This window comes from Cheilinus undulatus, linkage group 2 (assembly GCF_018320785.1).
Source record: "Cheilinus undulatus linkage group 2, ASM1832078v1, whole genome shotgun sequence".
NCBI classification, from domain to species: domain Eukaryota; kingdom Metazoa; phylum Chordata; class Actinopteri; order Labriformes; family Labridae; genus Cheilinus; species Cheilinus undulatus.
The window spans coordinates 11,427,227-11,441,719 of NC_054866.1; the positions used below are offsets into that span (position 1 = coordinate 11,427,227).

Here is a 14,493-nt window from a genome sequence, read left to right on the forward strand (position 1 = left end):
CATATGACATCATGAGGGGAAAATCTGAGAACAGCTTGTTTAAGCACACATTTCCTGAAAGGTGGAGAAAGAGAGGGTGGAAGGGAATGGATTTTTCTGGTACTTGAGGGGATTGTGGACAGGCCTGCATAATATGTCCCCTTTAACAGTGAAACTATACTGCAGGATTAGGTAAAGGATCTATCAGACCAGTGAATAAGCTATACATGAAATCTAATGATATTGTAATTGTAATTTTCCACAGTATCCTAATATTTTGGAATAGTGGATTTTGCCACTGTGAGCTCTAATCATTGAGACTGAAACAAAAGTCTTCAACCCACATTCTTGAGGTATTTATTCTAAACATGCGCTCACCACACAGCACTGTCTTTTTAAATACTAACTGATAGGTGCAAATGTAGTCAAAAGTAAACTTCAGTTTGATGGAACATTTGAGTAATTTAAAAAGTTGCTATTGAAGTTCAAAGCTTTATGTGCTTAATAAAAAACAGGGCTTACATTAAGAAAAACAGAGAGCAATGATGGTTGATATGAGCCATACTGTTGCATTAGTAACCATGGATACTTCAGTTCTTACAAAGAATATCAATTAGCTGAGACGGTAAATGGGCTGTACTTGTGAAGTGGCTCTCTACTCTCCAGACTACTTAGTACTTTGCATTTAACCCAATCATACACAATAACATCATATAGGAGGCTTATTGGGCTCTAAACCTAACACAAATGCATGCATGCAGCCATCAGGAGCCCAATCTTAAGAAAATGATGATGAAATATTGCAAATTTCACAGCCCCACACAGTGATCAGCATTAATACATTTTAATTACACAGCTTATACTTCAAGAGTTATTAAACATGATGTGGATTTTAATTTTATTGACTGCCTGCATAATAATGTGGGATTATTATGGGATTAAGAGTCTGATTAACTTTACAGACACAAGTTGGGAGATACAAAACTGCGTTTTCAGACAAAACAAAGGTGGGATGGGAGGATGCCTCAAAGTGAAAGGAGGAGGAGTCTGTTAAGAAGAAATGGAAGTTCAGAGATGACTGCAGCCTGGAAGGGGTTACAGCGAGGATGAGTGGTAAAATCTGAAGTGAAACAAGTTTATCATCCTGCTGAAGGAAGTGAGAGGAGATAGACAGTAATTTGGGTGGCTACAGAGAGAAGCGAAGGGAGGAAAAACAGAGCTCAAGAGGCAATGTGTGACACAATGTGTGACTGTAGTGAGTGGACCCGACCGGGCTTGGCGTCCACAATAAGCCTCTGTTTTTGGCCAGTGAGCGTGCATGTTTGTATGTGTTTGTGTGCGTGTCAGTGAGGACGGTCCCGTGCCCTGCACAAACACTGCCCTTGTGATGCCCTTGCCCCCATCAACCCTTCACAACAAACCGTCCCCCTTACAGCATTTCTCTCGCTCACAGCCACACGGATGGAAACACAAAGCACTGACCAGCTCGGCCTCACACAGACAAACCGGGCTCCGGTTAAAGCTCTGAGGGCTGGAGGGGCAATAGAGTCAAGCTGCAATATTAGTTACCCCTGGGGAAAAGTACGATAATTTGGGGGCTTTTATTTTGAAGGATGCAAACAGAAGTGCTGTGCTTTTGTGCCGTTGAGAAACTGATGGCGATGACCAAAGACAGTTTGGATTCTGTGAAAAAGGAACAAGAGGATTCTTTTGTGGTCATCTGTTCTTGACAATGAACCTAAAGCATTTGATTTCTCAGAACATTTAAAAATAAAACCTGCTCTTCTACAGAGCTGATGTCATCAAAACAAAACCACAGCATCTATTTTGAAAATCATGGGAGACTTCTTCATTCCATGTCTTCTAAAACAGCTATTTGAATAACTGGTGGTTGACCCTCACTATCCACTGATCACAGACGATGTAGCCTGACTGAAAATGGCCGCTGTGGTTCCTCCTGTTGTGTTGATGAGTAGATCTGTGTACCAACAGCTGCTCTATGAGCATGACAAAAGGTTAGCCTTTGTTCCATTTGACACAACAGCTTCTTTTTTAAAAGCAGAGAGGAAGGAAGCCTTCCATGGAAAATTTGACAAGAAAACAATGAGCCACTATTGAGGTAGATGACATGTGTTTTTTTTTTTGTTTGTTTTTTTGAGGTAAAAAATTTTCCACTACTGATAACATTAACCTTTTAATGACTACACATTCCTGATAATTCAGGAAAATCAAGTTCAAGCTCATTCATCCAAGTAATCACCCTAAGAAAAGTGCCATAGCATAGCTACAGCAACAGTGTTTATCAGTTTCTCATAGCACACTTAGTCCTGCTATTTTATGTTCATGAACAAGTGAAAATCTCCTTTACAGTTTCCAAAACACCAATTTGACATGTTTTATTGAGTTTATTTATCCAACAAACAGTCCAATAGACAATATATCTATACAGTGGCCACTTTCTGTTGAGGCAGTGTCTCATAAAGTCTGGGTTAAAATGGCTAAATGGACTAGAAACCTGACTTGAACATGTGGGTTAAGTTAAGGTTTAAAAAATAAACTGACCTGAGGTCTATAAAAAGTGTCTGCCCATATCATCAGGGATATTTCATGTCTTTGGTCAGTTAATGTGAAGTAAAAATGAACATGAATGTCTATCAGTTTGTTTCTATGTAGTTAGAAAAAGTCACATTTCTGCATTAGTTTAGATTTTAAAAGCAGATAAGCATGTTAGTCTGGCTGAAGTCATACTAAACTGAATCTCTAAAACTTGGAGAGGGAAATTGATTTTTTCTTTCATGTAGCTTGACTGGACCAAAGTGGACTAGTTGTTTTTTTTTTTTTAATCTAATCTTTATTTAAGCAGGAGCATTCACATTGAGATACAAAAAAATCTTTGACAATAGAGTCCAGGCAAAATCATATGAATAAAACAGAACATAACAACAAAGGTTTCAGCAGAAAAACACGTGCATACACTGGTCAAATGTTCTTGAGTTCTGGCTTTAAAATATTCTAAACCAGTGGTCCTCAACCGTTTCAGCCCGTGACCCCCAAAATAAAGGTGCCAGAGACCGGGGACCCCACTGTACCTGAAGGTGGTTGAACTCAGCCATGCAAATTCAAGAATAGTCATGTGCAGACAAGGCTGTCCATAAGTAAGGACAAAGAGGGAGGTTTCTGGGACCCAGCCAAACTGGAGGACCATGGAGGTCAGCAAAATCATAGTCCATTGGGAAGCTAAGCTGTGATGTCCATATTTTGTATATGACCTGAATATTAACCACTCTTATTAAAACAACAAATATCTTTATTTATTAATTTGTTTTGAAAACGCCTTCTTAAAATGATAACTTTTGTTAAAAATATCAAATGGGTTAAAAATTTTTAAATTGGTTAATAATGGTAAAAAAAAAAAAGGAAAAAAATGTGGATGAGATAAATCGGTTAAAAGTGGCAAAATTTAGATAAAAGTGGCAAAAATAACCAAAGATGGATTAAAGAAGCAAAAATGGGCCCATAAAAAAGTAAAAAAGGGATTAAAAAGTGGCTGAAATGGCTTTAAAGTGCAAAGAATTGTTAGAAATTAGCTAGGTGGAATGTAATGAAAAATTGATAGAAACTGGTAAAAATGGGTTTACCGTGGTTAAAATGAAATTTTTTAGAATTTTTTTTTTTTTTTTGCATGCATGTGAAGAATATTACCATAAAGTGCTGGCCTGGCTCTGTGCCAGAGAACAGACAGTCTGTTTTCTGGCTCAAATCTCTGTTACGATGCTTCAAATGATCCAGAGACCACTGTGGCTGATAGATTTGGCAAGTTTACCTCACGATGACTAAACTGACTGTTAACTTTCAATGAAGGCAGTGATATCATGTAACAACAGACTGAACTGATCCGGATCACTGTCTGGATCCAGGAATTTTTTAAAGGATTCTTTACTATTGGGAGATAGGGCTAATGGCGGAGGTCTGCGCTCTCTGAGTGCTTTTCTAGTTATCATTGTAGCTTTAGGGGCAGGGTAACTCCCTGTTGTGGGCCGATGACATCACCAGTCCACATAAATATTTGCCCAAATTTAACCAAGCCAGGAAAGAGGTGAAAAACTTTCTAACAGTCGAAATCCAAAATTCAGTCACATGTAGATCTCAGTGTTGTCACGTGTTTGCAGCAACCATATTCCAACATTTCTAGTGTGTTAAGACACACATTTTGGATTTCACTTTACAGGGTCTTTAAGGTAAATTTCTGAGCACTATCCTGAGCATCATTCTGGTCTCCTTGGCAACAAGTACAAGTCTTAAATCAGAGGTTTCTCGAGACAACATTAAAGGCTGACTGTAGTTTACTTGCTTGTATGTATATAGGTATTCTGTTTGTATAGGTATCTGTATGGATAGCTATTCTGAAAAAGCACCCCAGTCTCTGTGCTGGGTATTGACCCAGAGGTCAGTAGTACCTACAGTGTGTTAATTTAAGTGTTTTACAGTTAAATTATTTTCACAGTTACGATGATTGAATCAGTTCAAAGAGAATAAACTATGAGTCTAAAGAGAAGCACTAAAACATGAATGAAAAATGATGACCAGCATGGCTGCTGCGGTAGTATTCATTACATGAACATTTTTTTGGCCTTCTTTCAAAGACAACTTAGAAAACTAGGGAATATTTGTTTTGGCACTTTGACTTTAAATCAGATTAAAACAATTAATCTTCAGTCAAAACAGCTGCTAATTAATCCCTTTAAAACTGCTAACTCTTGGTCTAATCCAGAGTGTTTTTAGATTCTGACACTGTTGTAGGCTATCAGACTAAAACAGGAAAAAACACTTAAACTGGCAATTTTCATACATTTTAATGTTTGATTTTTTTAGCCCCATTATTACCTTATTTTGTGTGACAACTATTCCCTGGTAATTTGTTTTATAGGCTCTGGAGTGGTGAGTAAGGGTCTCTATAGTTGGTAGACTTAAGGGGCTTTGATCAGTAGAGTTTGAGATAATGCAGATTCTTGTATTCATTATTGGAGGATTTATTATCCATCCTGGTCCATTAACCCCCTGGATTCCCCAGAAAGAGCTGGAAAAGTTTCTGGCAAGAAGGACATCTGGGTCAGTTTGCTTGGCCTTCTGCAACCATGACCAGATAGAAAATTACTTGGATAGATGTTTTCAGGTGATAACCTTAATTCCAGAGAATTTCATGAGATCTCAAAATCAAACTTGTTATCACAGGAAAAGTACATAAAGAAGCCAGGATCAAACTAAAACAGCAGAAATCAGTCTTGTTCATGGGAAAACAGTAAATTAAAATGATGTAGCGCTTTGGTAGTATGTCACACTGAAATACAACATGAATGTTCATGATGTCTTTGTGAATAAAAACACCACTAGTCGCTATGATTGCTTATGTGTTAGAGTGTATGTGGCAGCCAAATCTGCTGCTAATTTCTGCTATCAAGTAAAATCATGGGGCCAAACTTTGATAACGTAGTTCCTGTTGTTTTTAGAGCAGCAGCACATATCCGCCTCTGTAACCTCAGGTAGCATCTGCCTCTTTGTCAACAGCCCCAGGCTGAATGATGTGACAGGCAGGATGTATATGGCTAATGCTGATGTTATTACATTACAGTGTATGATTTAAACAGCATTCCTCAGCATTACAAAATCTCAGCACAGAGATTTTAATGTAATCAACAACCACGACAGAAGAGTCTGATGGACAGGAAAAACAAGGGCAGACAAGGAAAGGGCTGAATGAGAGGTTGTTTGAGGTCAGTGAAGGCTGAACGTCTAACTGCAGATAGTCTTTATGTAAAAATAGAGCAGGATAGTTTTAATGCAGACACACAGCCTCCACAGCTGCCACCATGAAGATTGGACCAGAGAGAAAGAAGCAAAAAAAATAACACTTCCGTGGTGTGAATGTGGCAGGGATGGCTCCCACACACACGGCTGATTTTTCAGGATTAGTCTCCTAGCATCTTGCCAATACACCATTTATCTCCCTCATAAACAAAGGGCCCCACACTGGCACAGAATGACACACACAAGCCTGGAATGGGAGACATGTCTTGGCTGCGGCTGTCATCTCGCTGTAGAGGTGACTGGTTTGCTGGGAACACTTAGCAGCAGTAAATCACACGCTGATGCCCGCCCCTCCAGTTTAGACATCCACCCATCTGTCTAGGCTGCTCTGCCACAACAATCAGTTTGGTTTTTACTATTAATACAACACACAAAAGCCAGAGTCAATGCCAAATATACTGTGTGATCTTTGCCATCGACTGAGATGGACATACGAATGCATCTCTTGTTCCTCCAGACATCAAAATAAAATGTTTCATGCAAGAACACCGCCCATCTTTGCTGCTAGTCTATAATTAAATTGTGCTAGTACATGCAGTATTGTCCAGAAAACATGAGCTAGTCTAATTATACACTGAAATACATCGGGGTGGCAAGGTCATTGCTGAGAGTATAATGCCACCCAAACACACAACCAAGAATGAGCCTAAGGGCAGGGCTTCCTTGGATTGTCTGAGTCACTTTTAATACTTAAGGTCATTTCTGGGGAAAAAAACACAAGTGAGGCATCTAAGTAGAAGCCATGTAATGAGCCTGCACTGCCATTAAACCTCGTCCCTGCTGTGGTGGTAATACGGGAGGGTTGGCGGAAGATCTCCGGAGACAGAACATAGCAGAAGTAATCGGATCAGGCTATTTTTTCCACGTTAAGTGGGAGTGAAGGAGGCGGATGGACAAATCGAAAGGGAAGGTATCCGTACTGATTATTGGTGGTTACTGTACACCTGCACATGCTGCCGGCAGGGAATGTTATTTTCATGCATGTAGCTGATGAGGCTGCACCTGCACAACCCTATTCAGCATGTCATCTGAGTGGAGGAGGAAGTTCAGACAATGTTTGCTCTGTGAGCTCTGCTGAAGATAAACATGCCAACATGGCAGAGAACAGAAACTAAGGCTGGAACTGAGGATTATTCCACATGCATTGATCTATAAATCACTTTAAGGATCAATCCTGCATGCAAAGCTTGCAAAGAGTAAGAAAAAAGGGAGATTCTTAGTAGAAAACCGAAAATGAGTGAACTTTAGATTTAAAGAGAAACTACACCCTTAGTCCATTTCTTCCAGATAAAAACCTACTGTATGTATTCTGGGATCTAGTAGTACTGTTGATCAGTCAGGGTCCAAACATCGACATCCAACCACAAAGCATTTAAATTCTATATTTTGTGATAAAATTTTGCAGAGCAACTGAGTAGCTTCCTCATGATGTATAGCAATGTAGTGGTATACATCATGCTTGCAAATAATTTCTCTCTCTCATTTTTTTTTACTCTTAATTTTCTTAAGACTATGTGGATAACTTATGAACTTGTGCTCTACCATATCAGGGGTTAATCAATTATCAGCCCGGCCAATTATTGATGGCAATATTTGGCATTTGGCTAATTATTAGTATCGGCACTTTATTAACCAATAATTGATGCAATTAATGAATCAAAAAGTATGCTAATTTGGCTAAACTGCAAGGTGCATCATCCCCTCTGTACCTGCCAATCAGCACTTAAGCCTGGGTGCCACTGACACAGTGACACACTTCCTCTTTCCCTGCTGTATTGCGTTATTTTTTCCACATTAGGTAAATTCTGTTAATCGTGATAAATGCACATCAGGTCAAAACATTGGTTATCTGTCTCCTGAATGACAAAATAATCGTTACGGCCCTGAAAAAAACAAGATCGGTCGGACCCTGGACCAGTTTTCCCAACCGTTTTCCTTGGAGCACCCCCCTACATGTCCCCGAACACCCAAGAGAGAAGAAAAAGTGACACACTGCTGCCAAAAATCAACGTAGATTTCAATTCTTTCATTGATAGAACCCTTAAAAAGGCCTATGCATGCTTCTCTTATCTAAAGACATTTATATAAACTACTTAATAACTGCTTTATCATAGTTTTAGTCAATATTTGCAAATCTAACATTGGCAGCCTCATAGCAGACAAAGCCTTGCACCCCCCTAAGATCTTTGGCAACTCCCCTGGGGGACACCAGGTTGGGAACCAATACCCTAGACTACATATCAATGATTAACTCAGGTAGCTCATGGTGAGTCTGCCTTGCATGGTTATGGCATTATGGCTAATAATCAGATCTGAAAAGCAGCATTGACTGAATGATGCTTCTTATTTCAGCACTGATCACTGAGCCTATTCAGAAACATTGTTGATGGTTCAACAAATCACAAAGCAGAGCTTCAATATGCAACAAATGTAATGTAGCAGGAAATCATTTTCCAACACTCAAAAAGGACAAACTGTAATGATCAAACTATGCCACAACCGATAAGCAGCAGGCCTCCACACACCACTTGGGGTTTGGTTGATAAATTAGGTCAGTAGAGCTGAGAGAAGCACACTTCACTACTTTAACAGTGAATTCTAATGGTGCAGTCCAACCAATCAAATCATCAGTTCTAAAAACATGACTGCCAATCAGTGCACAGGGTAACTGTAGGGGGAGAAAGTTGCTTTTATTTATCTATAAATGCAAATGATGTCCATTCTGTTAATTCTGAGGATTCACTTTGGTGAAGTGATGTATTTTAGGAGAAACTGTCACTAAAGAGGCTGCAGATCATAAGCACATTACACACAACTTCAGCAAAACTGGGAAATCTCTTGGTTCCCTGTGGTTGAAACATTTTGAATTTCCCCTGAGATCTGATAGTCCAGCAGTAACATTGTAATTATTATGACAATCTTTACATGCCCCAAATACTTAGAATAAGGAAATAATCCTTCTCAACTTTGCATGGCTTTGGCATTACAGTTGCAGTTTTCCTGCAGCCATGCCTGCTGTGACTGACCTTACAAAATAGTGGCATGTTGGTTTACAGACAAACAGACATGAGGCAACTGGCCTTAAACCAAGACCCATATTTTGATTTTTTTTTTTTTTTTTTTTTTTTTTTTCAATATGGGAAAGTGAACCTCTCCCCCCTTACTGTGAAACAAGCTGCACATGCATAGGCCTGAAACACACACAAGAACAAACACTTGGCCCTCTTGGCTATGGACATCCTTTTATTCTGAGATATTCTGTAAGTATTAGTGGCATGAAGATAAACCAATCAGACTCAGATAATTGATCTTTGCACCAAAAATCCAAGCGTGTTGGCCTGTGGATCCCCTGGATTGGTAAAATGTAACATGCATCAGTGGATGCACTGGCTTCAATGTGAGATATTGGCTCACTGAGGCTCTGCTGCTTATCATCATAGCTTGTTCAGCCATGCTTTTGCTCAGCGTTGTTAATCTCATGCAGCTTGTGTAGAGTTTTTACCTTTACAGGAGAGTTATGTTGTCTCTTTAACCAATAAAAAACTCAGGCATTCAGCCTATTGAAGTTATGTTGTTTTACCCTTTTCTAAGTTTTGTAAAGCAAAAAGGTAATGGGATTCTATAATCAAAATGCATTTAATCTGATCAGATCAGACCTGACCGGACTCAATAGTTCTGTATTTCAATTAATTACCATTGAATCAAACTGTAGCCTGTTAATCGAGATTAAAATCCATCTAAACATTATATAGAACATAGGTTTACCCATGTTTAGTCTGCATTATTGCCAATGTCAGAACATAATGTGACAAGCTGTAAACTGTCCAATATGTTGCTTCAGGTGGCACAACGTTCAGTTCTTGTTTAAATAAAAAGACAGCCAGGTGAAAGAGAGCCATGAGAAACACAGGAGTAAAGTGACTTTTATACTACACCAAGCTCAAGTGGCAAAAACAAATAAACAAAACAAAAAAAAATGCTCTTAAAGATGCACTTCTTTCAGTGCCCTTACACATTTCATAATGGATCAAGTCGGCGGGACACAACAAAAAGATAATGCAGTAAGAGTGCACCCAGGTGGTGTAACACTGATCTCTGACATGAGAGTCAAGCATGCTGGCTGACTTCCACACATTCCCCGCCTGTCAGGACGAGGCCCACTCTCCCAGATTCCAGCCGAGTCAGCGCTCTGCTCCTCCTCTTCCAATAAGACACGCACACGTACAGTATACATACACAGCAGCGGCGGCAGCACAGGTAAAGTAGGTCAAGATAATTACAGGACATGTTCTCACACAGGAGCGGCAGAGGTTTTACCTGCTGTTTCCTGAAGTCTCTTATTTCCTGTGCCTCTGCTCCTCACTGGGGGTGTCTGGACAGCGGCTGGGACACTGCATCTGAACAGAGGAAAGAACAAACTGACTGTTAGGGGAAGGGGGGTCAAACCGCAAATTGTAGTAGTCATCCAGAAGCAGATTTTTTTGTATGTGTGTGTTTATATTGTTTATGAGAAGGTGAGAAAGTGTAAAAAAAAAGAGGAAGAGGAAGTGGAGAAATGAGATTGATTCGACAACAGCAGTGGAAACAAAAGAATATTAAGTGAGTGAGACTCTGTACCTATGGAGACTCCCCCCTAAATGGGGCCCCAGCCGCCAGTCATTCAAGATAAGACAACAGAAAGTACAGCGCGCTCACAGAAGAGGGGTCAGCAAGGGCACTCTTCTCTCTTTGTGTACCATCAAACCCCTTTCAGTGATTTCTTCAGTTCAATCATGTAGAGTAGGTAACAGTAACAGTGCATTAACTGCACTATAGTGCTGTACGATTAATCACAATTGCAATCATAATATCGGGCTGTGCAATTACATAATTACAAATAAAGAAATTATTTTTCTATCAAGTTGTACCAAAAGGTTTACAAAAGTGCCTGCAGAAAGGCCTTTAAGTTTACTATAGTGCCACTACTGTACTTTATAGAGGTAGCTTTATTTTAAAAACAGACACTTTAATTTATCTAAAAATATTAAGTTATTCTGAAAGTAGTACTGTAAAAACTTCAGTTTTTTAAATTTGTTTTAATGCAACTTAATATTTGTTTGTGTTAAGTTGAAATGCATGTGTCTGCATGGAACACATTTATGTATTGTATCATAATCACAAATTGCAATACTGTCCAGCGTAATCACAATCACACATTATCACCAAATTATGCAGCACTATTGCAAAATACAACATAAAACATTACATAAAATGCTGTCAAAAGATATACATTTTAATTTCAATTAATCTCAGAATATCTCTAGTTAATTCTGATTAATCACATCCATTATAGCACATTTTAAAATCTCACTATTTTGTATGTAAAACTTTTTTCGTGTCATTTTGTTGTTGTTTTTTTTCTACCATCTTATGCCTTGTTTTCCGGGGTTACACATTACCTAGAGACCTCTGGTAACTTATAATAATCAAGCAGGACATCTGTGTTTATAATCCCATGTGAATTGAACACAGAAAGATGCAAATTCAAATCACATATCATATTTCAGCACACACAGAGGTCCACAGGTAATACTAATCCCATGTGAATCTGCATCTCTATAATTTAGGGTGATAATTATACTTTTTTTTTTTTTTCAACATCTGTGCAGCTTTTTCTGCTCCTTTTACTGGTAGAAAAAATAATGGCGGCTGCACAGGACATTGTTAACTAAGTTTAGACACATATAGGTTATAAACAGTGCTTCTCTTCCAGTTAACTTCAACTTATGTGTAAAAATGTCTTTATTTAACTTAACTTCTTCATCTAAACTCTGCTGTTTCTGTGTGTGCCTACAGTGCTGCTCTCTTTTTATGCACAGCACTTCTGCTCTGCTTCCTACTGTCTTTTTTTAAATGCCTGATCTATATAAATATTATTAGACATACCATTCATGCATAACACAAATTACAATTTGAAATGTGTCACTAACATTCAGTGGTTAGGCCTCAACAGCTGAGAAGGGTTGTCATAGATGCATAATGACCCTAAATTTACAGAGCGCAGAATAACAGCAACGGCATCAACTGCATTAAACTGTTAGAAGTATCAGGAGAGGTTTATAGTTAACAGTAGACGCTCCCTATCTCGTACATTAATGGAGGGATGCTCGACTGTCTCTCTTCCTCTATCTGCTCAGCTGCACACACACACAGGTGACTTATATAACCTCGATATGTATTGGGAGAGTTACAGGAGATTGTTCACAAGTTAAGGCTCGCTACAGATCTAAAATCAGACATGCAGCACTCTCATGATCTTCTTCAGAAATGTCTAGATCCAGGTACATTACAGACTTTATTCTGTGCGAATGCATTGTATGAAACCCTGACATCAGGAGGTAATTTATAAATCATCAAAGTCCCTAAGTTATAAACCCGCCTTATGCTGCAGTGAATTGTTAAATAACTGTGCAACACTACAAATACATACAATTCTATTTTTTTCACACACTTTTTGTTTTATCATTAATTTTAGTCAGTCAGTTTATTTCCATTACCAAATAAAGGAAAAACACTCCCAATGAAAAACATAAAAACAATGAGGGATTTATTTAAGGGATTTACTTATAATGCCTATCCTCTTTACTAAATAGCTTCAGCAGGGCAGCAAATTCACTATGCATTGTCAAGGTCTTTAATAATGTACACTTCACTCCAGTTTTGTTGTCCTAAGCCCACCTTGAGAGCAGCGATGGCTCTAGACGTTTTGTGCCTTATCTTTTAAATGTATTCATCTTTTGTTTTTCTTTGTAACAGTCATCCAACTATTTTATAATCATATATAGATCATATATAATTACTTTATTTGTGAATATTTCATCTATTCAAAAAGCTGTAGCTATTGTTGTTCTAGTTTGTTTTATAAAAGACATGAGTGAGGCTGTTACTGTACATCGTGTGTATAAAGATAATGTCCTTTTGGGTTTAACAGATCAATATTAAAATCACCACAGAGTATTGGTGTGTTTTTATCATTTGTGTTGCTAAATATGGCAGCTAGTTTGTCATTGAACGTGTAAAGGCATGATCCTGATGCTCTACAGCAGTGGCTCTCCAACTTTTTTTGCCCAAGGCACACCTAACATCCAGCCAAGTTTTCAAGGCACACCATATTTATTTCCATGCAAAACAACCTATCAAGCATGCATTAAAAAATCATTTCCTAATATTGACTTCATCTGTTCATTACGATGTCATCTATTATCTAATATAAGCCAAATGACAAATAATTATCATGATATTGTCTACTGGCTGGTTTTTTTTTTTTTGTTTTGTTTTTTTTTCGGTGGGTCTTCCTCATTAATTAATAATTGGGGTTTAATACGCTCAGGACGGTGTTCCTTTTAAGGTGTTATAGGGATTTTTAAATTAGGTGAATGGAAATTGCAGCCGTACATGGAAATAAATGTTTATAAAATACTGATAATGTAAATTTAAAAAAAAATCAATCATGTGTTGCTGAATAGTTGTAAATATGACCTATAGTAGCAAAAAATCTCACGGCACACCTAGACTCGTCTCAAGGCAAACCAGTGTGCCGCAGCACACCATTTGAGAACCACTTCTCTACAGCAGTAGTTACCAGCCTATGTTCTTTAGGCCCCCCACTCACTTGGAAAAAGTACACATCCATTTCATTGATTTCATTGACAAAATCCCTACATAAAAGGCTTACAGACACATGTTCTTGAAAAGGGATCTATGTAGGCTATACATTATCCATTATTACAAATATAAGGATCACTGAAAAAAATAAAGATAAAGAGGATCTGTTAATTTCTGAGTAAAAGATTAAAAAAGTCTCCAGTTTAAAAAGTTATTCACTTACAAGAAAAAAATACATTTCTTACTATTACCACAATCGTATATGTACATGAACCAAAACTTTTGAAATAGAAAAGTCAAAAATCAAACCACTATTTTCAGTTTGATTTCTGGTCAATTTTTGCCTTTACAACACTCTAAATTTATGATTTTAAAAAGCTGAATTTTTTTAGTTTAAATGTCAAAATTTTAAACTTCATCAAATTGGAAATTTGTTTTTTTTTTCCTTTAAAATTTATGACTTTTTAAATTCTGAATTTCTGATTTTTCTTTCTTGTCAATATAAAAATTTATAATCTCAAAAACTTTTGTCACCAAAATTTTGCTTTAAAATTAACAGATCCTCTTTTTTGTCTTTTAAGGTGGCCCTTACAGGCTTTGTACAATATATTTCTAATCATGATCTACTTTCTTTTTAAAGGAATATATACACATCTAATTTTGACAAGGTCAGAACAGACAGGGTCCCCTAAGGGGGGGGGGGGGCGACCTCCTGTAATCCTTGCCCCCCCCAGGACCCACTACTGTATAGATACAACTTATGATCGTAGGTCTTTGAGTTCTCTTATCATTACATCTTTTGCTTTCTCAGCTGTGCCATTCAATCGTATCATTTCTTGTAAACCTCGATTGTATCTTGTTTCTTTTCTTGGTTGCATGCCTGTCAGGCGATTTCAGCGTTCTTTTTAATTAGATGTTCATATATGAACGCACCAGTTCCCTTTAGTTTCTCGACCTGTTTCAGGAGCTCAGAAACCAAACAATGATGGAAGGCTTTGCTTTACT

The 14,493-nt window shown here is 38.0% G+C and overlaps 1 long non-coding RNA gene across 1 annotated transcript in view; it reads right to left on the reverse strand.

Annotated features, from left to right (window-relative positions):
- Positions 1 to 14,493, reverse strand: part of LOC121526417 — a 68,833-nt gene that overhangs the window by 26,120 nt on the left and 28,220 nt on the right. Inside the window, exon 2 of the long non-coding RNA XR_005993316.1 lies at positions 10,162 to 10,241. This is a non-coding gene — a long non-coding RNA (uncharacterized LOC121526417). The remainder of the gene's footprint in view (positions 1 to 10,161; positions 10,242 to 14,493) is intronic.